At 36.4% G+C, this 23,570-nt stretch overlaps 1 protein-coding gene across 5 annotated transcripts in view; it reads left to right on the plus strand.

Annotated features, from left to right (window-relative positions):
* Positions 1-692: 692 nt before the first annotated feature.
* Positions 693-23,570, plus strand: part of wu:fc23c09 — an 88,827-nt gene continuing 65,949 nt past the window's right edge. For 2 of the 5 annotated variants that reach the window (XM_058773248.1, XM_058773251.1), the window contains exons 1-2: positions 693-826; positions 918-1,038. The gene's annotated coding sequence lies outside the window, so the exon portion shown is untranslated. The remainder of the gene's footprint in view (positions 827-917; positions 1,039-23,570) is intronic. The other 3 variants (XM_058773247.1, XM_058773250.1, XM_058773249.1) reach the window with 2 other exon arrangements.

The raw sequence follows: 23,570 nt of genomic DNA on the forward strand, positions 1-23,570 counted from the left end.
TGTCATGAAAGTTAATAATTTTAAATTAATATGAAATAAACATATTGTGCTTTATATATATATATATATATATATATATATATATATATATATATAACAGTAAACAAGAAGTAAATATTTGGTAAATTTGACTTAATTTAGACACAATATTGCTAGGCATAATATAATATATAGGCAATGTCACAAAAGTATCGTTGCTCTAAATTTTTAAATATTGGGTGCTTTTATACAACAGTCCAGTAAACAAGAAGTAAATATTTAGTAACCTTTACTTATTTTAGATACAACATTGCCAGGTGTTGTAGTGTCACCCCCTGAATGAATCAGTGTTTTTGAACAAATCAGTCGAATGAGTGCATATACTATCCACCCTATCTGCCCTAAATAGTATTGAAAATTACTACTATCACATCGAATTTAGGATGGATTGTATGCACATTGGGACACAGCGTATTATTTGTTTTGTTCCAGAATGAATCAATGTGTTTGGACGATTCGGTTGAGTGACTCACACATGTTTCCTTCTTGATGCATCAGTGGTTCTAAATGAATCAGATAAGTGATTCAATGACTCACTTTGAATGAATCAATAGATTTGAACGAATCGGTTCAGGAAAAGACTCACTCAAAAAGTTATTTATCGCCACCTACTGGTGTCAACGATGAATCGGCAGAAAAAAAAAAAAAAATCAAAATCCTCCAGACTGAAACGCGCAAACGCAGAAAAGTCACAGCCGCTGAGCCAATCAAATTCGAGGGCCATAGTCATAGATAGTCATTGATGCAAATACAGGCAACTTCACGTTTCAGAGGTCTATCATTGGTGGTATGTATAACTTGTTAACTATTTGTTGTTGATATAAAAGTGTTTGTTGCTACTAATGTTTAGTTGAGCTCATCACCTTGTGTTTTTGTAGCAGCACAGTCTGCAGGTGTTAATGGACTTCTTCACTCGTCCATCTCTTGAGGGATAGAGGCCTTGTTTCAGACGTACACACCAGTCCTCTGTGGGATTTCATCAAAGGCATGTATGTAGAGGTATTTCCAGTTTTGTGCAAAATACCTTGTTCAAATGAACGTACTGAAATCTGAGAAAGGAGGAAACGAGGTATGTACGCAAACAATACAATGGAAAGAGGTGTGAGTGTGTCCTCGTGTGGCCCAGGACATTTTCTTGTCAGCTTATTTTTATGTACATCAATCAGCATATTCAGTGCTGTCAGTCTAGGCTAGACTAAACTGGAGTGAAACCATATGAGCATGTAAGCAAGCTAGAATGAAACCCACATATTTAGGATTTGAGGGACCAAGAAATCATGATGGAAAGCCCATATCCGTTGACCACTAATTAGATTTTTTGAGGTATTATCCCCTCGATGTTTGTAGTCATTATTATGTCCCTGCTGAAAATAAATTAACAGTTGTTATGTATCAAAGCAATTTGATTTGAGTTTTATTATTTGTTATTTCTTTGCATCAAATGCACCGAATTATAAATTAGCATATGCCTTTACATTGATTTAAGTTACGCATTTTTCATTAAGCAGTGATTTAAATGATATTTTCCTCACTGATACTGATTATTTGAAATACTTAATCATATTAATGCTGATATTTGCTTGTAAAATGTTGTGAAAATTTGCTTATGCAAACAAATAGTGCTTATGCAAACAAATATACAAATAAGTGTTTGTGTATGTGCTATTTTGTGATACAAATATGTGAGTGACTCAATGTGAAGAATTTAGATGTTGTTTATTAATTTCATTTAATTGATTTGTTTATTAAAAGGTCTACATCCGCCATATGACTCTTGTAGTTGGAAAGGAACTGGGAGAATTCTTAATTTAGCAAATATATCTGTATTGATTATAATTGAAGACAGGCACATGTTTTGAGGGATGAACAGGAATAGTGTGGACCTTTTTGATTATTTGATGATCATAACAAAATTCTGCAAGTTTCAGCTGTTGGTTCCAGTTTGGGTTTGTTCATCCTTTTATGACTCATGTCTTGCCATTTGAGGTCCGTCACTCCATCCGGAGATCTTCTCTTTCCCGTTAGTCATTTTGGGCAGAGAGCGTGACCCGTTAGAACTGGCAGTGAATTTGTCTTTTTCATCCAGTTGGCCATGTGGAGAGAAATACGAGCTCCTGCTAAGAACGTGGGCAACCTTGTTTAATTTGTGTTGACCTCGAAAGCAAGACAAATGAAAATGGCTGTTTTTATTTTTATTTTATTATCCAATCAGTCATTGCTGGAGGCTTTTGTAGGACTTTCGTGCCCCATGTCATAGGAGCATTATATTCGGCTCACCAGGTGTAGGAAGACGGACAAAGAAAGGAATAGGATAGGTACTTTATTTATAAAATTGATGAGTATAAAAGGACAGTCGTCATTTACATCAATTTGAGATGTTTGTATAGGCCTTTGTAAGTGATGTAAACCATTCCCCGGTTATTAACTGTACCACCCATCTCCACCCTTACTGCAGCCATTCATTTCTTCTGTGGTTCACACAAGGATTGTACATCACTTTGGTGACTGAAGCATAAAATCTGTTTTGTAAGAGCTGGTTTCTGAACAGCAGTTGACTTTTTACAGATTGGTTTTGCTGTATGTATGGTGTATGCGGCAGATAGGTGTGCCATCATGCACTGATCTCTATCTGTCAATGTTAAAATGTCATTTAAAAATTAGGTCACTGCTATAATTTGTTTGAAAATTTGAATGAATATAAATAAATAAATGTATGTTTGTATATGTTTTATATGGTCAATTATATATGTAAATTATATCTAAATTAAGGTATAGAAATATATAAAATATTATATTTAATATATATATATATATATATATATATATATATATACTTAATTTTTTAAATATATATTACATATCCCCCACCCCCAAAATGTATTTCACTTGACTACTTTCACGAGCCATTTTGAGTTTGTTGTCATAAATTGTGTAAGGGTCAAAGGTTATTATAGACCATAGTACTTTGGATGTAATGAATAAAAAAGGCTTTTGAAGATATATCCAATGTAGTGGTGTGATAAGGTGTGTGATAAGGTTCATTTTAGTTCTCATATATGTGTGTGTCTGTTGCAGAAAATGTACTAAATTCCACGCAAAGGTGGAAATAACCGATCGGCAGGCACACCGTGACATCGCCGCCGCCTCATGCATATGTGATTGTGTTTGTGTACATTATATAGCCTCGTTGACACATGGATCAAGCTGTCCTGTCTCTAAGCTGCTGCTTTATGATGTATCCATGTATGGCTGATGATTATTGGCTCCTGCACTAATCTCTTATCTCTGACCTTATCGTATTGAGCCCTGCAATAAAACGGCAACACAGACAGATTGTTTGTGTGCGTGCCTGTATGTTATGCAAGAAGCTTGTATGAAGGCTATATATGTTACTCTTATATAAGTAAATTGAACATTTTTAATGTTTAAATTTTATTAAACTGTATACATTATGCATTTTTTTATTATTAGTGCACCCATACAAAAGTTTTGAACGTTTAAAAAAAATCTATTTATTTATTACAATAATTAATGTACACAAATATACAGACAAAGAGTTGCATAAACTAAATATAGCTTGTAGACCAGTATGTGCATGCATGTCTGTATTTGTGATAATTGTTTTGGGGCCTGTTCAGGGAGAGGCTTTAGACCATCTAAGTGTTGTAGCAACAAAGCCTGGAAGTGATGTTTTCCTGGAAGCGTCTGGGGCTAAGTGGGCATGTCGGTGTTCCAGCAGCTCTTCTCGCTTGCATGTGAGGATGTGTTTATGTTTTTTTGCCTCAGTGCTGATTCACTTACATTCATTTTCCCTGTGTTTTGGAGCAGCCCTGACAGGTGTGTTCATGGCATGTCTGAGTGCTGACGCACAGCAGAAGGGTGTCGAGTCAGATCCAGCACTTTGGATCCAACAGTTCTGTCTAGCAGCAATAACCACTGGCTTAGAAAGCTGTAAGCTTGAGAGAAGGCCAGTTCTTGTTATCATGCATAACCAGTCTAACCATACTCTCATAAACTACTCACACGTCACACCCATATGTACAGAAATTATTTATTACAAGTGTGCATGGCTGCCTCATTGCACATTGTGAAATCAATGTGATATAAAAAACTAAAAATCTCCAGACTTGAATCTTTGTGCTGCCGAGTTGAACAATTACGAATGCGCCTGCCAGAAGTATTTATAAGGATATTTTTCTGGTTTTGTGCTGAATGTGTTTTTCCACATAAATTAGACTCTTTAATTGCCCCCTGCTTGGACAAAGCATTTCTCTTAAGTGCTGTGAAATGGTAATAAACCAGATAGCCAATCCATTGTGGGATTGAGTCTCTGCATTGTTAGCATTGCAGAAGGTCAAATGTCATCTTACAGGGTGCTGTGAGCCTTATAGGCCTCAATGAGAGCCTCTGTTCAGTTGAGAAACTGGCAGTCTTGGACCACTGACCTCAAGCTTATTTAAAGTCAGGGAGATGCATTCAAAAAACAGCTGTGAGCTGGAGAAAGAAGGCTTTGAATCCATATACATATTTTTGCCGAGAATTTAGCCGAAAGAAGGTGTCTCGTGGGGCCATTTACACAGATTTTGCAATGAAAAATGTGAGACGCTTACTGTTGAATTGTTAATTTAAGCACTATGTTTCTAAATGCTGGGTAGTGCAAGATGATGTAAAAAAGGCATGTGTCTAGCAGTGCAGTGGTATACAAAAACACATTCTGTGTGAAAGGCGTCAAGAAGTTTAAGGCAGTATTGCATGTATACTTTGCAGAGAAGGACAATCCCAGAATGCATTGCAACCAGCTCTGTGGGTGTGTATATATTTATTCAAAAATAGTTACATCTAATTAAAGTTAAACTGTTTTTCTAAATATTTATGTGTGAAATGTATTTTAAGTGATTGCTACAGTATCACACTGTTAGCTTAGCAGCATGCTAACTCTACTAAATAGTGTTTTCTGTGTGCTGTTTGCACTATTTGCTGTGTTCCATATCAGTTAGGACCCATCAGTAGAAAACCTCTTCAAATTATTTAAATTTTACATGCTGTATTTTAAACAGTTAAAGATGTGAAGTACGGAACAGCTAATTGTTGTGTAAGTGTAAAGTTAATGACTTAACTTTCATGGTTTAGGCTACTTTATGTAACACAGTAATGAATATTTATCATAATTTTGAATACAGTGGTTATTTAGGTTTATTGTTTACAATATAATTACTTTTTTGTTCTTTAGGTTACGTTCATGTTATGTTTCTGACTTCAATGCAAGACATGTTGTAATAGGACTTGCGAGTTTCTGAGGCAGTGCTTGCAACAAATTAAAACTGAAGGCCAATGGAACGGAGCTATGTGTGTGTGCGGAGCTCTCGGAAGAACAGCTGCTTATTCCAGCTGTCTGTCACACATGTGAAATGACTCACACACTCAGGGGTGGATATTTTCATCTTCAAAATACCTTAACAGTCTTCCCACATACACATCACCACCACTTTAAACCGCAACCAGCCCACAATGGAGGAAGGCCGGTGTGTTTAACAGTCCTCTGAAACTTTATATTTTCCATCAGCCGTCAGTCCTGTTATGGTAATAAATAAAAGTCCCTGATTCAGCAGGTATAACGCCCTCAAAATACCCGTAGAAAAAAACCACATCTTCCGGTATTTTTTTTCCTTCCTCAGTGTTTATATTTCACAGAACTCTGTTTAGGCTACGCAAACGCATTATCGCCTCTGTTCTTCCCTCGGGTTGTGATATACAAGCACAGACAGGGCCGCCACACCCCACAGTATTCAGGTAGCACAAGAAACGCAGGCCGCTCAGCTAGCAATTATCTGATGTGATATGTTTTTAGGCAGGTTTTTGTATGTCAAAATAAAAAATGCAAAATGTGTCACACAACAGATGTGTCCTCACACAGTGGTGTTTGCCTCTGGGGGCTTGTTTTTGAGAAAGATCTGTTGTCCTGATGGCGCTGCTTATTGAATGGCATGCATGTGCCTGTACATGAGAAATGAAAAAAAACTAAAACCCATAAAAACAATCTTGTTGAAATGAACATCCTAAACTGGTTTGCCAACTTGTTTTAGAGAGGTTTTAGGCAATTTTAAAGGGATAGTTCACCCAAAAATGAAAATTCTGTCATTAAGTACTCCCCCCTGATGTCGTTCCAAACCCATAAGACCTTCGTTCATCTTCAGAACACAAATTAAGACACGGAAGTGTCTTTGCACAAAGTATTCTCAGAGCTTCATAACATTTAAGCACTGTTGTCACATGGACCATTTTAACAATGTCCTTACTACCTTTCTGGGCCTTGAACGTGTTACTACCCTTGCAGTTTATGCAGGGACAGAAAGCTCTCGGATTTCATCAAAAATATCTTAATTTGTGTTCTGAAGATGAACGAAGGTCTTATGGGTTTGGAACCTTCATCCGTACATTGGACATATGCACATTCACAGTTCTGTCTATGAACTTTTTTTTTTTCTCTTCTGTATATTTTTATTACTGTTATTTATAATTTGTCTATTCTCTTCATTATTAGTGTTTTTATTACCTTAATTATATGTTGTCTGCACTGTTTTTACTTCTGTACTGGAAGCTCCTAACACCAAGACAAATTCCTTGTGTGTGTAAACACACTTGGCAATAAAGCTCTTTCTGATTCTGATTCTGAACGACATGAGGGTAAGTAATTAATGACAGAATTTTCATTTTTGGGTGAACTATCCCTTTAAGATATTTAGACCATCTTGAACCAGATAAGACCAACAAACTTGATGGTTTAGGCTGGTTTAAGCATGTTTTCTTCAGCAGGGAATGAGCCTTTTGAAGTGCTCAGTATGGACCATATGTGACTAATGCACCAAAAAATCAACTGCGTTTTCTGCTTTGTGACGAGGCCTGTGTGGGCTCGGTAATTGAAAGTTTTTCGCCAATTTCTGCCTCTAATGGAGATGTTGTTGGTATGTTGTTTATTCTGTATAGTCGTACAGAGCCGTACGAGTGGGTGTGTTTGGAACAGGGTTGTGGTTGAAGTCCTCAGGCTGTTTTTCATCTCTGCATTACAGGTCTTGGCCTACAGTAAATGCAAACAGAGATGATAATATCAGCCATAAAAACAAACTTTGCATTAGCGCTAGTTAGCTAACACACGGGTTTGGGATGACAAGGGAAGATAACAAATGTCGGTTCATGTGCATGTGCACTCCCCTAGATCTCAGGTTTCTCAGTTTGTTGTTATGCTAAGGCTAAGGTTCGTGTTTCTGCACGTGAATGTGAGTTGTAAAGACAAACAAGGAAATGAAAGTATCTGCGCTACGTCTTAGTTCCTCTTACAAACTTGCTTGAAGTTTTCCATACTCTTGTCATGTTTTTGTACATTTCTGAAGATTTTGACAGTTAAAGAAGAACTAGCATGATTAGCTGTTAGCTCTTAGCTTTCTGCCTCTTTTTTTTTTTTTCTCTTGTTTCTTGGTAGTAGGTTGTTTTGGTCTCGGTTTTTTTGCATGTGTCATGAGTCACAACATGATTTTGATGGGAATCATCTCACGTGCCTACATATTTTTCTGAGTGCCAGCTGTGTCTGGTTATCAGACGGCTGTTTGTGTGTGTGAATGTACTATTTGAAGGTGGGTATTTGGCTGCTGGTATAACCAGGCTATTGAGAGATGTACTCAAACAGAAGGCCCTGTGGGGGCCATGAGAAAAGGCAGGCATTGTGACTACAGATGTGTGTGTGCGGCTGCCTGTGTGTGTGTGTGTGTGTGTGTGCTGGGGGCCGTGGACTACGCAAATGTGGCGGCCGTAAAAGGAAGGGGGAGGGTGTTTTTGAGTCACAGACAGTCATTGTTGTTGTCTGCTGTGCTGGTCAATGAAGACCTCTAGCAGGCCCTGGCGCTCTGGACTGTAACCCTGTTCTTTTGAGAGGGTCTTTTCATGTCTCTTGGCTCAAGGCTAGTGAGAGTTGAGATCTGGCTTTTGGGCAGGGAAGAATGATGTGACAGCCATGGTTTCTCCTGCCACTGGCTGAAGAAAGGGTGCTTTCAAATGGCAGGGCACGAGATCTCTTTTGAGGACGATGACAAAGACCATCAGCCGCCCCTCTTGAAAATGTTTATAGCTCAGACAGAATCCACCCTGCTGAAAAAAAACATTAGAAACAAGCCTAAGCTGGTTTGTTAGTTGATGTACTAGTTTGTTGATGTGCCCTTTTAATAACATGCGCTCATATTGGTCTTGTGCTTTTATATCTGTAATTTTTCACACTTTTTAGTTAAGCTTAGACTTTTACCCAGTATTCATGAATGTATTTTGCATGCTTATTAGCATGTTGTTAGCAGCATAGCAACATGCAACACTCAAACTCTGTTGGTATCAGTTTGAAGTTTAACTCTACCACACTGCTAAAAAAGTTAACATTTTAAACCAGTTTAAACTAGTTTGCTGGTTAGGCCTATAGCGGCTTTAGGCACTTATTAGCTATACTAGTCAAACTGCCAACTTAAATCACCTAAGACCTGCAAACTTAGGCCGATCATATTTTCTGCCTAAATATGGGCAGAAAAGATATTTACAGACTGAATGCATATAAATTGCGTAATTCGTAATTACTGTATGAGTTGGGAAACTCAGAATTTTCCAAGAGATTCTGAGTTGGGAGGGTTCATTATTTAAATGTTAAATGTTTTTTAACATTTACAAAATACAATATTTTACAAATATGTTAGAATGCATAGAAATTAATGCAAAGCACTTTCATAAATTTTGCAAAATTCTTGCTGTACTTTTTGTGGAAAAGATGCATTACCATCTTGCTCTGATCACAGTGATTTCAACACATAATTTTGACTTTCCAACTCATAAGTACGAACTTCCATGGAGCACCGTGATTTGTTTTTTCTGTAACTAGTGCATCTTGTGCTATTGCTGTGGAAAACAGCGACTGTCGTCTTGCTGCCCGACAGCGTGAAGGTCATTTCCAGTTACCCCCACCCCTCCACCTACAGTTTTCCTCTAATGTAAATGGCATGTGAAAGCGTATTATATGAAGGGCGCATCAACTGGAACGGGGCAGTCAGGAAAGCAGAGGCTGTGAAAGAGAAACAGCAATGATCTTGTAATGCCTAAAGCAAGAATACATGCTGCATTTTCTATTCCTTTAACGCCTACTCTGTATATAAACAGTTGCTTTGTTTCAAAAGCTTGTGAGCTACCTATACATAGACAGCATGTTTGCGCATCGAAAACACTATTTGGAAATAGAATTACAGATTAAGATTAAAGATTGATGTTGAAAGAAAATATATCTATTGTACAACGTGGATTTGTATAAAAATGTATGATTTCCCTACACCTAACTGTCACTAGGGTGTAAGGAGATCATACACATTCAAATGAATTATCCACAAATTTGCCAAAACATAATATAGTTACGAATTGCCATGATAGTGTGTTGGCAAAATCACATGTATCCTTTCTGCATTGTGAATAGTTTATTGAAAAGAATCATACAAAATAGTAGACGAGTTGACCAAAATGCAGATTCAGTCTTTGAATACTAAAAAACATTTATGAAAATAGCATAAATCTAGTTTAAAGTTGGAGATTTGCTCATAATTTGAGTGTGTGGTTTGTTTCATATGCTTATTAGTGCATATGTTAGCTTAGCAGCATGCTAACATCATTATTGGAAATCTTTTGAGTAAGTAGCACTATTTGCTTATGTCATCACTTATAATGTTTTATGAGTTACGTTGCCTAAAGGCAGTTGATATTGAGAGTTTGGAAAAGAGCTAATATGTTCTGTGTTTTTGTTTTGTGTCAAAGCCAAGAAAGAAAGCCATTTTCATTTTGTTCTTTGCTTTTTCTGTCCTTTTCACTTTTCACACAATCTCTCTTTCACAGATGTATGCTGGTTGTGGGCTAGCGTGACAAACGTGTTAATAAATATTTGAAGTAGGTGACGTTATGATGAGTAAGAGAGGATGAGTTAGAGGGAAAGAGAGCGTTTGACAAAAACAGTGTCTTTTATGATGATGGCAGAACAAAGTGCTTTGGATTACATGCAATTTTTAATACACTGGTGTATTAAAACGCCAAACCCACATGCTGATACACACAACCAGTGGCCATTCTCTGTGCTATCTTTTATTGAAGACCTTGGAGGTGAGATCATCAAGCAATCAGGCCACTGCACTCAGATACATGACCCCCGACTAGGTTCAAACACATGACAGCATTTGGCTAAGTGTGTGTGCGTACTCACACGTGAGACGGTCTGTAATGTGTGTGTGTGTGTGTGTGTGTGTGTGTGTGTGTGTGTTAATAAAGGGAACACTGCAGCTGCAGTCAAATACGCCCTTCAGTGCTGCGTGTACCATTCCAGCTGAATTACATTAAGACCTCCATCATATCGATCCACAGCATGACATCACTGTCTCCTTAATGCATTTCCCGTGCAGGACGTTTTGGGAATGGGACAATGTGTGTTTTTTTTTTTTTTTTAATAAATGAGATGCCTGATTATTTTTCCAGTATGTCTTTCAGATTGACAGTTTAGTTTCTCCATAAATGAAAATTGTCTTCATTTACTCACCCTCGTGTCATTCCAAACCTGTATGACTCACTTTTTTCTGTGGAACAAAAAAGAAGATATTTTGAAAAATGTTCACAATGCTCTCTTCCATAATTATAAAAGCATTTTAAACAGCCCTGTATTCCAAGTTTCCTGAAGCCATAGGACCGCTTTTGTCTGAGGAACAGATGGAAGTCTAGTTATTTTTTTACCTGAATGTTATGACATTATGTGAATAGTATTTAAAAAAGAAAACGCCCTTTTTTTTTTTTTTTTTTTTTTTTAGCAACTTTAACCACAAAATTCAGTTCCAAAGGAACATTTGGCTTGATTCGGGCTGAAATATGGTAAACAAGCATATTCAAGACATGTTTTAAACTGCCTGTGTCAGTGGATGCATGTTCTGGAGGAACTTGTGTATCTTCATGATACACAATATACATAAGCGATAAATATACTGTTATTGTTTATTCTGGACATGTATTTTCTTATGCATGTGTTTGCATTATGCAAGTGAAAGAGAGGCTCAATACTAATAACATATGCTTCTTTGTTTGTTATATAACCCAAGCAGAATGGATCACAGTTCCTCCATGAGATCATTGCTTTTGTCAGTGCATTTATTTCTATGCTTTGTCTCATATTAAACGAACAATGCTTAGCAGTTCATTAGCTGATAATGTCTAAGTTGGCAGTGTTCCTACAGGGAACGGTCCAATATAAAGAGTTGAAAGGGAAAGGAGTTATGTTGGTGCTAGAGAACAAATGACAGACTTTTTTTTTGTGTCTATCTGTCTTAATATTATATATGTGGCTCGTTCGCTCGCCGAATTAGACTTCACATCTGAAGTAGGTCATGTAGTCTGTGTTCATAGAGCTGCTGTCTATAATCCATGCTTTCTATGGCTGTTATCACTGCAGCTCTCTTAAAGCTAAAAACCTGAGTTGTGATCTGCCTCTCTATATATCGCTAAACGTGTGACAATACCATGTTGAAAAGGCCAGGTTCAAATCAGCTGGCCTGTACGCCAGTAGATGGGGTTTTAAGGTAACCATCATAAAAAAAGCCATTATCATGCTCTTGGGAATGTCTAGTATTGACAGCGACATCACTGGCAATTTGTGCTAGTTATTCCCATAGCGAGACCACAGAAACTGTTTCATTGGCTGTTAGTGTTCACTTCTGTTTAATCGTATGTATTCAATTCGAGGCACCATCTAAAGAAACTTTAATTGCACTGGTAATGACTGAGTTAGCATATGTGCTAGTTGCTGTTATCACATTACTGATAAATACCTTTTTTCATTGAGATAGATATATTGATTGAAATAAAAACACAAAGACAACTTGAAAGACACATAGTGAGTCAAAAATATGCCCACAGCTGCTTGTGCTCTTTGTACTTTTATCTGCATGTAAAATTTCAAAACGCATCACACAATGGCTTGATTCTTTTTTTTTTTTTTTTTTTCTTTTATTGATTTGAAGAAAAATGGAAATGAGTTTAATTGCACTTCAGAGGGAAAGTGGATAATCCAACCTTCCATTTAATTACCATGAATAAAAGAAAAAACATTCGAACTGTTGCTATGGAAATGATGTAACAATGGTGTATTTAGTATTCGTGTCTCTGGGTTGTATTGATAGGATTGTGCATCTGTGAGAGAAACTACAGATTTCCAATTGAATTGTTATTGTGCCCCCTTTATTAATTTGTTTGATATTGCCGTATGATAAACCAGAATAGATTACGGCTTTTGAGATTGAATCTGCCAGCCTTTCATTCATTCGGAAGACAGAATTCAACACCATTCAAAAACAGATTGGGTTCAAAAGGAAATCCCTTGGCCTTTTTGAAACTGACAAAAGCTCTTCAGCTGACACAATCCATATCGGAGCTGAAATACTGAATTTTAATGAGTTATAATTATGACTGATCTTGAATATCTGAAGGATTGAGTTTTGAGAATTATAATACTCAGATTGGTGCCACAGAGAGACTCGAGGCATTTGGAAATCATGGCTTTCCCCGTAATCTCATCAAGTGCTGCTTTACATTTCGTCCTCCTACAAGAATCCTAAAGAATTCCATCCTTTGAATCTGATTTCACAGAACTGATTTGCTTTTCCACCTTTATCTTGCACCCTTTCACTGTAATTTTACCAGGGATGTCTATACTTGTTTGAATCTTATTTTTGACTTTTTGATAAGCCATACGCCCACATGTCTTCAAAGAAGCCATGGTTACCTCCTGTTTTAGCAGACCATGAGAGCTTTATCAAACCCAGAGCAAAACCAAAGCACAATCTAACCGTAAACAGCTTTTAATCTTCAAAGCGCTCTACAGTTAGCATTTTAAAAAGTTGTTTTCACAGACCATCTAGCAGGGGGTTCTGTTTAGCCCGCATTAGTCACATGGGACACTGAAGCGAAGCCATGAATTAAACTGCAAACTTGTTTTTCAAGAAAAGTTTGAATGTATTGTTGTTGTAAAAATGAGATGCATAACAAGATTAAAATTTATATAAATACCAGGTCAAAATTTTAAACAAAGTCATAATTTTGCTAACACCTTGAATATATGCTAGTGTAAACATCTCATTATTAAATATATATTTTCAAAGCATAAAGTGTTTTAACAAGTATAATGAATTCTTAACTCATAAATATCATGTTATTATATATCATAAGTATAATAGGTTTTTGTGCAGTCACACATTATATACTGTACAATATGAACTAATAAACCTATTTTTTTATTTATATTTTATTATTATATCATCTATATATTTGCATATTTATCTATAAATATATATTTATATAAAAAATAATAATAATAATAGATCCAGAAAAAATTAGCATCATGTCATTGACTCATCTAAAAAAGCTGACAATGCCCTCTCCATACTAAACTGTTCCCAGAAGGCATATACATTTCATTAAATGGACAACTATGACTTTCTTCCCATGTGCATATATCTGATAGTGATGACACTTTACTGGCCAAAACACATTTGACCTCCTTTCTCTCCTCCCTTCTTTGTAATTAGACTGAGACACAGGCTCGGTCAGGCTTGACCTCTCATTGGCACTGACCTGAGGTCAGTGTATCGGCATACACACTGATTTGACGTGTTCGCCCTGGTTTCCATGACTCTTTTTCTCACGAACCACTGGAACAAAAGCTCCATAATGCATGACCTTTAACCTCTCTGGGGTATTTAAGGCTTCGGGTGGGTACCTGTGGTCCGGGGCTGGAGAGAAGAACAATGTGTGAATGATAGAATTAGAAGGAGAGAGAAAGAAAGAAAAAGAGAAAAAGGCAGAAGTTACATGAAATAAAAGACCAAAAGTGCCGCAGGCGGTGGGGTCCTAAATCCTTCTCTAGTTCTTTCCCTGCCAGGCCATCTAATTTGTTTTCTTGGTCTCAAATATCCTTCAGTTAAATTAGGTTTTCGTTGACATAAGGGATCGCTGTCTGGGTGAACACAAAACTATAGAAGCCTCTATAGTTCTCTTTCCGCCTCTGAGTAAAAGATAAAAAAAGGTAATTGAGTGAGAAAGCTTGGAAAAATATGTTATGAAATATAAAGTGGTAATTCTGAGAAATAAAGTCAGATTGTGAGATATAAAGTCACAATTAAATTCGAGGGGGGACGTCGTTTCATTTCCAACTGGTTAGGTTTATTTTGAAATTAAAGTAATTTCTTTATTTTATCCATTCGAAAGACTGCGAAAGCGATCCCAGTTCTGCATATAACCGTAGCACAATGCAGACTAAATAAAATGTAGCGGGATATTTGTGTCTATGGTTAGCTGCGCAATGCCGTGTTTGATTGGCCGTCAAGAGCAGACTGCAGCCAATAGAAATGCTTCTCTATCGCTGCGCGTCCTACTCCTCACAGCACAGATTGTGAAAGCTGACTGCAGTTTTTGTCGTCCATTATAACAAACGAAGTGTAGAGACGATGTAAATAATAGATCCATTGTGCAGTGTAGAGAGCTTCATTCATTGAGATCGAGATGAACTAAGAGTGACAGCTTTTAATGATTAGCTATAAAGGGTTGGCAAATGTGAAATTTAACTTACAACAGTTTTATAAATTTTTGATTTTATACAGAAGTTAGTATTAAGTGACTTAAATTTTAGGAACACTGTTGTCTGATTGTGCTCTATTTTGTCAACGAAAATAGTTCCAAACAAAGTAACAGCTGAGCTGCTGCGCATCTCCAAAGCAAACGGCTTTGTTTCGTTTATGAATGAATCTGCGTTTTTGAACAAATCTATTGAGTCAATGATTCAATGACCCGTTCATAAAGAGTCACTTGCTTCGTTCCTAAATGAATCAGCCGTTTGAATGAATCGATTGAATGAATGATTCCGTGACTAAGCAGTGACTTGCTGCCACCTACTGACGGTTTCAGTTTCATTTTTAAAGTATTAATTTAGTCATTTAAATCGTTTAATAATTCTATATTCAAAACTTTATATTTAAAACATTAATCTCATAACGTTGTTATTATGAAATGCATGAATGCCACCTGAGTCTTGTCAAAAAGTCTGTAAATATTCTGTAATGCCACATTTGTGCTCTTCTGTGCCATGCAAAGATGAATTGTTGATGCGGAGTTCATTTGACTAGTTACTTATTCTTCCTGATTGTATCTTATTTTAATTGAATTTATTTTTTATTAAAATAAAAGTTTATAAATCTAAAAAAAAAATTGCCACTAAAGATGACATTTAATAAAGTTAGAGGCATTACAAAGGTTAATAAAAAAATAAAAAATAAAAAATAAAACATTTTAAGGAGTGAAATATTGCCTTATAATGGGAAGGTTAATTTCTGTCAATGACAGAAGGTGTTCCTAATTTTTTTTTAAGAAAAGTAAGCGTAGAGCCCTTAAGAATGTAATGTGACCTTTTAAAAACTAATTGCAAACTTTTATGCAAAGTATAAACTATTAGACATAAAATCATGCAATAGCCTACTGTACCACTAAATAAGAAGTGATTTGAGGGCTTAGCTTAACAGGCCAATTAAAGACAATTGCTAATCATTCAGATTTTTTTATTAAATCATTCTATCATTTCACTAATCAATAACTAATTTTCACTAATTATTATTTTTTTAATTAAACGCAAGGGGTCATTAATGATGCTTACATTATAACATGTGCAAAGTCACAACGTAGCTTTAATTTGGCCAGAATTGGAGGTGCCTTAACATCCAATTAAGGTTTAGAGAAAATGTGAAATAAGTTTAATGTTATTATAGATTATATCCGAAAGGTCATCTAAAATGACCATTATTCTCGCTGGTATAGACTACTACATTTGTCTTCATTGTTCTAAAATTTCTGATTCAGACAACTGAACTTTAACAAATGATCATAACTATTTTTATGTCAAAAACGCATATTGAGTGTTCGAGAGTTTGGCCCATGCAGTCGTGGTGAAGTTGTAAGGGAGAAGCAGGATAAATATTGTGGTTCCTAAACAACAGATCAACTAAAAATGACATTAAAATGTTGGAAAGTCTATCAAACCTTATGCTATTAATGGCTGTGTGTAGTTTTAAAGCAGCAACAACCACAACAAATAATTTGTTTAATTTAAAGGGTCAGTGAGGGTGGAAAATGGTCATGAAAACCAAATAAAGTTTATATAACAACAAAAAAATGTGAACCTGCTGGAGAAGAATGTAATATACAAAATGTAAGATATGACCCCTTTAAAGCAAAGGACACAGACAAATTAAACTCTTATTATGAAGCCTTCAAACAAACCAGCCAGTTAACTTTGTTGGGCAGCTGTTAGATTGAGAACAGTGCCTGAACAAAGAACAATTTCCCAGCTGAAATCTGATTTGAGCCAAGCACACCTCTACCCTTCAGCCGGGTGAAGATCCAATCTGAAATATGATGAGCAGCACAATGTTCAAGATTAAATTACATTAGTTCTTCCTTCTGTATTCAGTCCCTTTCCTTCCTCTTATCTTTCCCCCATCCCCCATTTGTTTTCGCTCTGTCCTTCTGATGGTCTTTCACTTGTGGGTGTTTTGAGTGCTCATTTGTCTGTGATTGTGTATGAAGGTAGATAGGAGTCTTTCAGTCTCTCAGACATCAGCTGGAATTCCCACACTCAGTTTTCCGAATCTCCCTCTGGGACCCCTCGGCATAATGCAGTCTCATTTTTTAATGATGTTTAGAAACGCAATATGCATTGATGGGCTGTCATGTAAGACTGCTGGGTTTAAGGGCTCATCTCTGTCATCTATTCTATACACACACACACACACACACACACACAGGTGTCTGTGCGTATAGTAATTTCTTGAGTGCTGCTGTTGAAGATTGAGCTGAGGAGTTTTCTGTGAAATTGTGGAGGCAGCATGTTTTTGACCAACTATTAGTATTACATCCATCTATCCATCTATCTATCTGTCAAATGATTGTAATACTTCCATTTGGTAAACATTTTTTCAAAGAAGTCTTTGATGCTTACCAAGGCTGCATTTATTTGATCAAAAATACATGAAAAATAGTAAAATTGTCATATATATATATATATATGTCCATATCTCTTTATAAAGAATTCTAAATTAAATTATATGGAGTAGAAAGTACAGTGTATATATAATTTTTTTTTCCCTTTGAAGTTTAAATGAGCCTGAGTATTCATTTTCAATATTACTGTAGTTAAATGTGCAAATTTACTGGATTAATGCTCAAGTAATTTACACCTCCGCTTGGGAAGAACACCAATAATAGCACCAAAACACAAGACCAGGAAATAGACTACTGGGGGATGATCTTTTAGAATGTAGAATACCTGAGACACTCCTAGATGAATGATCAGATGAATAATGGTTGTATTGTCATTCAGATGAATCAGATTCAGGAAATGACTGTCTTGTCAAGCATTAAGCAAGCGAATATGTTCTCAAGAACTGCTGATATGCTAGGATTTAGTCAATTGACGATGTTCCTTCACAAACTATTTTTAAGAAACCATGACAACCACTGCTTTGGTATTGTTTACATTTTTAATGATTCAGTACCGACTTATATCCTTTGCAGCTTTGCTTTCATTTGTGTCAAATATGACATCTATTCTTAAGTTTTAGGCACCAAGGTCCAAAATATTTTTCCCCCATTTTTTTAATTATCTAATAGAACAAAAAAAAAAAAAAAAATACTACTAATGTTATTGTTTGTATAAACACGTATGTGTTGAATAATTAAGAAAGTTAGTCACTGCCAGCAAACCTGTGAGAAAGCAGCTGTGATGCTCTGACACAGCTGGACTGTTAAAGTCACAGGACCGGTAATTAATTTGAGACACTGACAAAGACTGTTAGAAAAGGTCGGATTGATCCACTAGGACTGATTAACGGTTTCACTGTTATTTAACATGTGACTCGGGATTAATTCCCAGAAAGCGTTAAAGTGCTGTAAATTTAAATGTGGGAGCATCCATATATCCACGGCTGGCAGAATCATCACTGTTGTGGATTACGTACTCAAGGTGACTCTACCCATATGTTTAAACATGATTTATGGCTGTTTCAGTCTTTAATTTAATTCATTTGCTGAGATTATTTGTGCAATAGTGTGTACTGTAATGGACAGATCAGAGGTAAGTCAGCAGGGAATGGAGTTTGAGGGTGGGTCTGTCTAACACACACCTTGTTCTGTGGCCGTGAGAGTTTGCCTCAACTGTGCACACCTGTCTCTTTCTGTCACTGCATGTCTCATCACTGATTCAGTCAGCAGAGACTGAAGCCTATAAACAAGACAAGAGGAGAAAGTGAGGGATGATAATGAAAACTTGTTTTTTTTTAAGCACAAAAAAAAGCTCCCCTGGTCTTTTTTTTTTTTTTATACTGGAAAACAAACAACTAAAAACTCATTAAAAATGTATTTTTATTTTATAATTTTTTTTTATTTTGTCCAAATCTCACAATCAATGGCTTTCTACATTCACCAAGCAGCTATTAAAGTCATATATTAATATGTTAAGAAAGTAACATAATCTCTCACAGTTGATTCATTTGTCTATCCACATGGTTAAAGAATCCTATATTAAGATACTCAGATAAGCTCTAACAGCATTCAGTTGATGCATTGTCTATCTGTGTAGATAAAGAGAAGCACTTTCAGTTTAGCTTCTGTCTAATGTGGATACACAATCTAAATTTCTTGTACCCCAACAGAACATTGTGATTGTCTCTCTTGGACAATAATGAGCCCAAACCGTTAATTGTACGGCTTTATTCACGCATATAACATCAATGTGGATCTTTTCCGGCAATGTTACAACATCTTAAACCTGTTCAATGGGTTCTGTTCACACATGATAAAAAATCACAAATAATTACAACATTAAGAAATGCATTGAATTAAATGTGAAATTTTGAAGTAGAAAAACTAAACTAAAATAGTATTTTCTTCTAAAACACTCCAATAATTAAAAAAGTAATTGAAGTTGGCATGATGTGTGATGTTGCTTGGGCTTCAGGGCCTTCTGAGCATCTGTTGACTCCGGGTGATGGGGATTAAGTGAAAACTGATAAACCTGTGGAGGGCAGGAGCCGCTTTGTCTTGAGTTTCTTCTCTGCTTGGCTGTTATTGTCATTGAGTCGTCCTCACAGCTGCCATATTACACACCCACAGCTATTTTTCTCATTCGTGCTCCCCCTCCCATCCTCTGCTTGAGTCTGTTTTACAGCTGACAGGTACATGTCCCAACAAACACCCAAGTCTGAGTGATAGTTGACTTACTGCCCCGGTTGGATGGGACTAGTTTCCCCTGAGGACATTAGGTTGAGGTTTGCAGACGTGCTTTGCGATTTCAATACTGAGAAAAACAGGTCTATGTTTTTCTCACACAGCAACAATAAAATAAATGACATATTAATCCTAAACCAACTTTTCAGTAGTACTCTGAATTACTTTAAATTAAACAGTTTTAATTGTACATTGTAAATCCATCCATCCTTTCTTTTTTTTTCTGTAACCATTTTCATCAGCTCCATCCATCCTTTTTTTTTTTTTGTAACATTTTCATCAGCTCCATCCATCCGCCCATCTGCCCTACCTCAAAAGCAAGATCTTTTTTTACTTTTAGAAATGATTTATGTCAATTACTAGATTTTTTTCATCCTATCTGAATTACTTTGAAATGACAGACGTCATACGTTAATAGGTGCACATGACATGTAAATTAGAAAAGTAATCCTGTTCAAATAGTTCTTAAGGTAGTTATCTGTCATTATAACAGTTAATGAGCACATCTTAACCTGTTTTAAAGAAATGTGTGACTGGGATTGTCATATTTAGTGTGTCAGGGATGGACACTGTACATATGACATACATTAAGTGTTTTTTTCTAGTTTTAGATTCTTTTAGCACCAACTTTTCTACAACAACCCCCACACACACACATGTGCAAGACGTCTCTTTAAATAGCTTGTGAGGGGGATGTGATGAGGTCGAGAGTGGGGAAAGGTGTTTTTTTTTTTTTTTTTTTTGGTGTCTCTTTTGTGTAAAAGCGGCTCCCGTTTACTGAAAACAGATCAGAGGCCTAATCTCTAAACCTGCAACCATAGCACAACCTCAAGCAAAGAGTCAACACATCCAACCTACAGCACGGACTGCCTTAGTCATATAGTAAACCCAGTTTTATCATGTCCATTTACACCCTGAGGTCAAGCTGACCGTAGAAATGCATCGATGTTGGACTTTGAATGACTTTTTGTCCCTGATTAATAAATAATCCAACTGCATAGGTTCACATTTGCTGATAGCAGTCTTTTATCAGCTGTATTTAATGTCATCACTTACATTTGTGATACTTTGAGTTCAGTGATTCTGAAAGGAGGATATTTTCCTTTCTGTAATAAGTTATCATTTTACTATCCACTCAGATGATGTTCCATCTCTAAACTGTGTAGTAAACGTCCTCAGATGTGGCAGGAAGTAAAATCTGGTCTGTGTTTTAATAAAGTAAACTCGTTGTAAAACGGGTATTAGTTGTTTGTGAGTGTACGTGTGTATCTTGTGCATGTGTAATGTGCATTTCTGCCTCATCTGATAAGGCAACAGCTGCTGAGCTGGTTATAGAATGACTCACTGTTGGCTGTCTGTCATGTTTCACTCACTCACACACACACACTCACTCACACACACACACCCTTTTAAGTCCTCAGGAGCTGTGTCATCTATTTGCCTATTCGTAGCCTGAGACATGCCTGAGATCAGTATGGACAGAGCAGACTGTAGCTGCTTGCGCTGATATATCACTTTTTTTGTGGTGACATTTTGTTTTTAGATGTGAGATGGATCCTAATTATCTGGCTAAATACATGATGTTAAAATCTATAATTTTAAAAAATCAGTCTCTGGGCTGATATGAGAATTTGAATGGCCAGAGGAAGCTCTTTCATATCTCTGGACATTTATTTGAGTATAATACTATTACTACTATTACTTCTTCATCATCTTCTTCTTTTTCTTTTTCTTCTTCTTCTTATATAATATATAAGTATATATAAATATAAAATATATAATTTTTTTTTATATTTTTACTTATATTTTGAGTTTTATTTTAGAATGATTGATAATATATCAAATATTTTTATTTTATATGAAATTTTACATTTTTCATATCTCTGGACATTTGAGTATAATAATACTTCATCTTGTATTTTGAGTATTATTTAATATTTTATTTAAGAAATATTATTATTATTATTATTATTATTTAATTTCTACCTGGGATGACATGAAAATTATTCTTTCATAGCTCTGGAAACGTATTTGAGTATGATTTATCTGAGTTAGTTGTTTACTTGGTTGAAAAATCAGTCCTCTCTTGCCTTTGCATTCTAGAGGAACATTTTAATAGTCAGATCTTTTTATAGCTCTGCAGAAACAATTGAGAATTAAGGTTTAAATTCTAACTCTCATTCAATTATATAAAATTGGAAGTATTTGAATGTTTGAGTTAATTTATGTACATATTTTCCTTCCTTTACACACAGATTAGCATTGACAGAAGAATTACTGTAGTATAGAACTCTTTATGAATTCAGTGACAGGAGGGAGAGTTTGCAGTGTGTTCAGGCTCATGTTAAAGCACACACAAAAACAGACCCACAGACCTGCTACCGGATGTGACTCACAGGGTGGTGAATTTGTGCTTCAGCTGAGACGAAAACCTGGAAAACGTCCATATGAGCTCTTGAACATGTCCACACACACACACACACACAAAGACAGACAGACTGACTCACGAAGAAACACATAGTACTTGGCAAAACCGCAAGGACACAGACACATGCACACCGGGCAAGCTGGACAAGGTTGTATCCTTCTGATATGATATTGGGGTGTGTGATACCTCGTGATTACAGCAGAGATTAAAATAACACCCAAAGCATATGTACGAAGCAGCTGAAATGGTTCAAGCCTAAACCCGTAACATTCCTCCCACAGCCAGACTGTGTTCCATGACTTCAGAGAGCTGGATCAGCCCTGCTCTGCTACGCCTCATTTAAGGCAAAACCGCTTAAGTACAGGCCAGAATGCTGCTGTGATATTCCTCAAACTCTCTGCCACCCTGTCTATGGGCTTTGCACAAATTATATTTTCATTTGAATGCACTTACAGATGCTCAGGCCTGGTGTAGGTGGTAAATTTTTGTTAAAGAAAATCAGTTGTCACTCTGATGAAAGAGTGTTGATCTTGTCATCAAAAATGTTTAACAAATAGGTTTGTTTTTATTTAATCAATAAAGACAAGATGAAAATGTGCATCATGACGATAAATAAATTATTTTTATTAAAATGTATTGACAAAAAATTAGTAGAACAAATGAACTAGATAGTAATATTATACTATACCTTATATCTCTATCTATCTACAGTATATACTATACTTGTGTGTGTGTGTGTATGTGTGTGATATATCTATATATATATCTACATATAATATAAACAAATATATATTAATACATTTTTAATTGTAATGACATTAATATTAAATATATTTGTATAATATATTTAAATGTTGTAAATATATATAATAGTTATATATTTTTAATATGTATAGACACTCATAGAATTAAATCATTTTAATTCAACACTGTTCAATAGGGTTTAGGTCTGGAGACATGCTTGGCCAGTCCATCACCTTTACCCTCAGCTTCTTTAGCAAGGCAGTGGTCGTCTTGGAGGTGTGTTTGGGGTCGTTATCGTGTTGGAATACTGCCCTGCGTCCCAGTCTCCGAGAGGAGGGGGATCATGCTCTGCTTCAGTATGTCACAGTACATGTTGGCATTCATGGTTCCCTCAATGAACTGTAGCTCCCCAGTGCCGGCAGCACTCATGCAGCCCCAGACCATGACACTCCCACCACCATGCTTGACTGTAGGCAAGACACACTTGTCTTTGTACTCCTCACCTGGTTGCTGCCACACACGCTTGACACCATCTGAAACAAATAAGTTTATCTTGGTCTCTTGGTCTCACGACAGCCATGCAGACCAATTTGATGCAGCGTGCGGCGTATGGTCTGAGCACTGATAGGACCCCCCCCCGCTGGCAGCACTCATACGTCTATTTCCCAAACACAACCTCTGGATATGACGCTGAGCACGTGCACTCAACTTCTTTGGTCGACCATGGCGAGGCCTGTTCTGAGTGGAACCTGTCCTGTTAAACCGCTGTATGGTCTTGGCCACGTGCTGCAGCTCAGTTTCAGGGTCTTGGCAATCTTCTTATAGCCTACGCCATCTTTATGTAGAGCAACAATTCTTTTTTTTTCAGATCCTCAGAGAGTTCTTTGCCATGAGGTGCCATGTTGAACTTCCAGTGACCAGTATGAGAGAGTGAGAGCGATTAACACCAAATTTCACACCTGCTCCCCATTCACACCTGAGACCTTGTAAC

Source organism: Onychostoma macrolepis, chromosome 04 (genome assembly GCF_012432095.1).
Source record: "Onychostoma macrolepis isolate SWU-2019 chromosome 04, ASM1243209v1, whole genome shotgun sequence".
NCBI classification, from domain to species: Eukaryota; Metazoa; Chordata; class Actinopteri; order Cypriniformes; family Cyprinidae; genus Onychostoma; species Onychostoma macrolepis.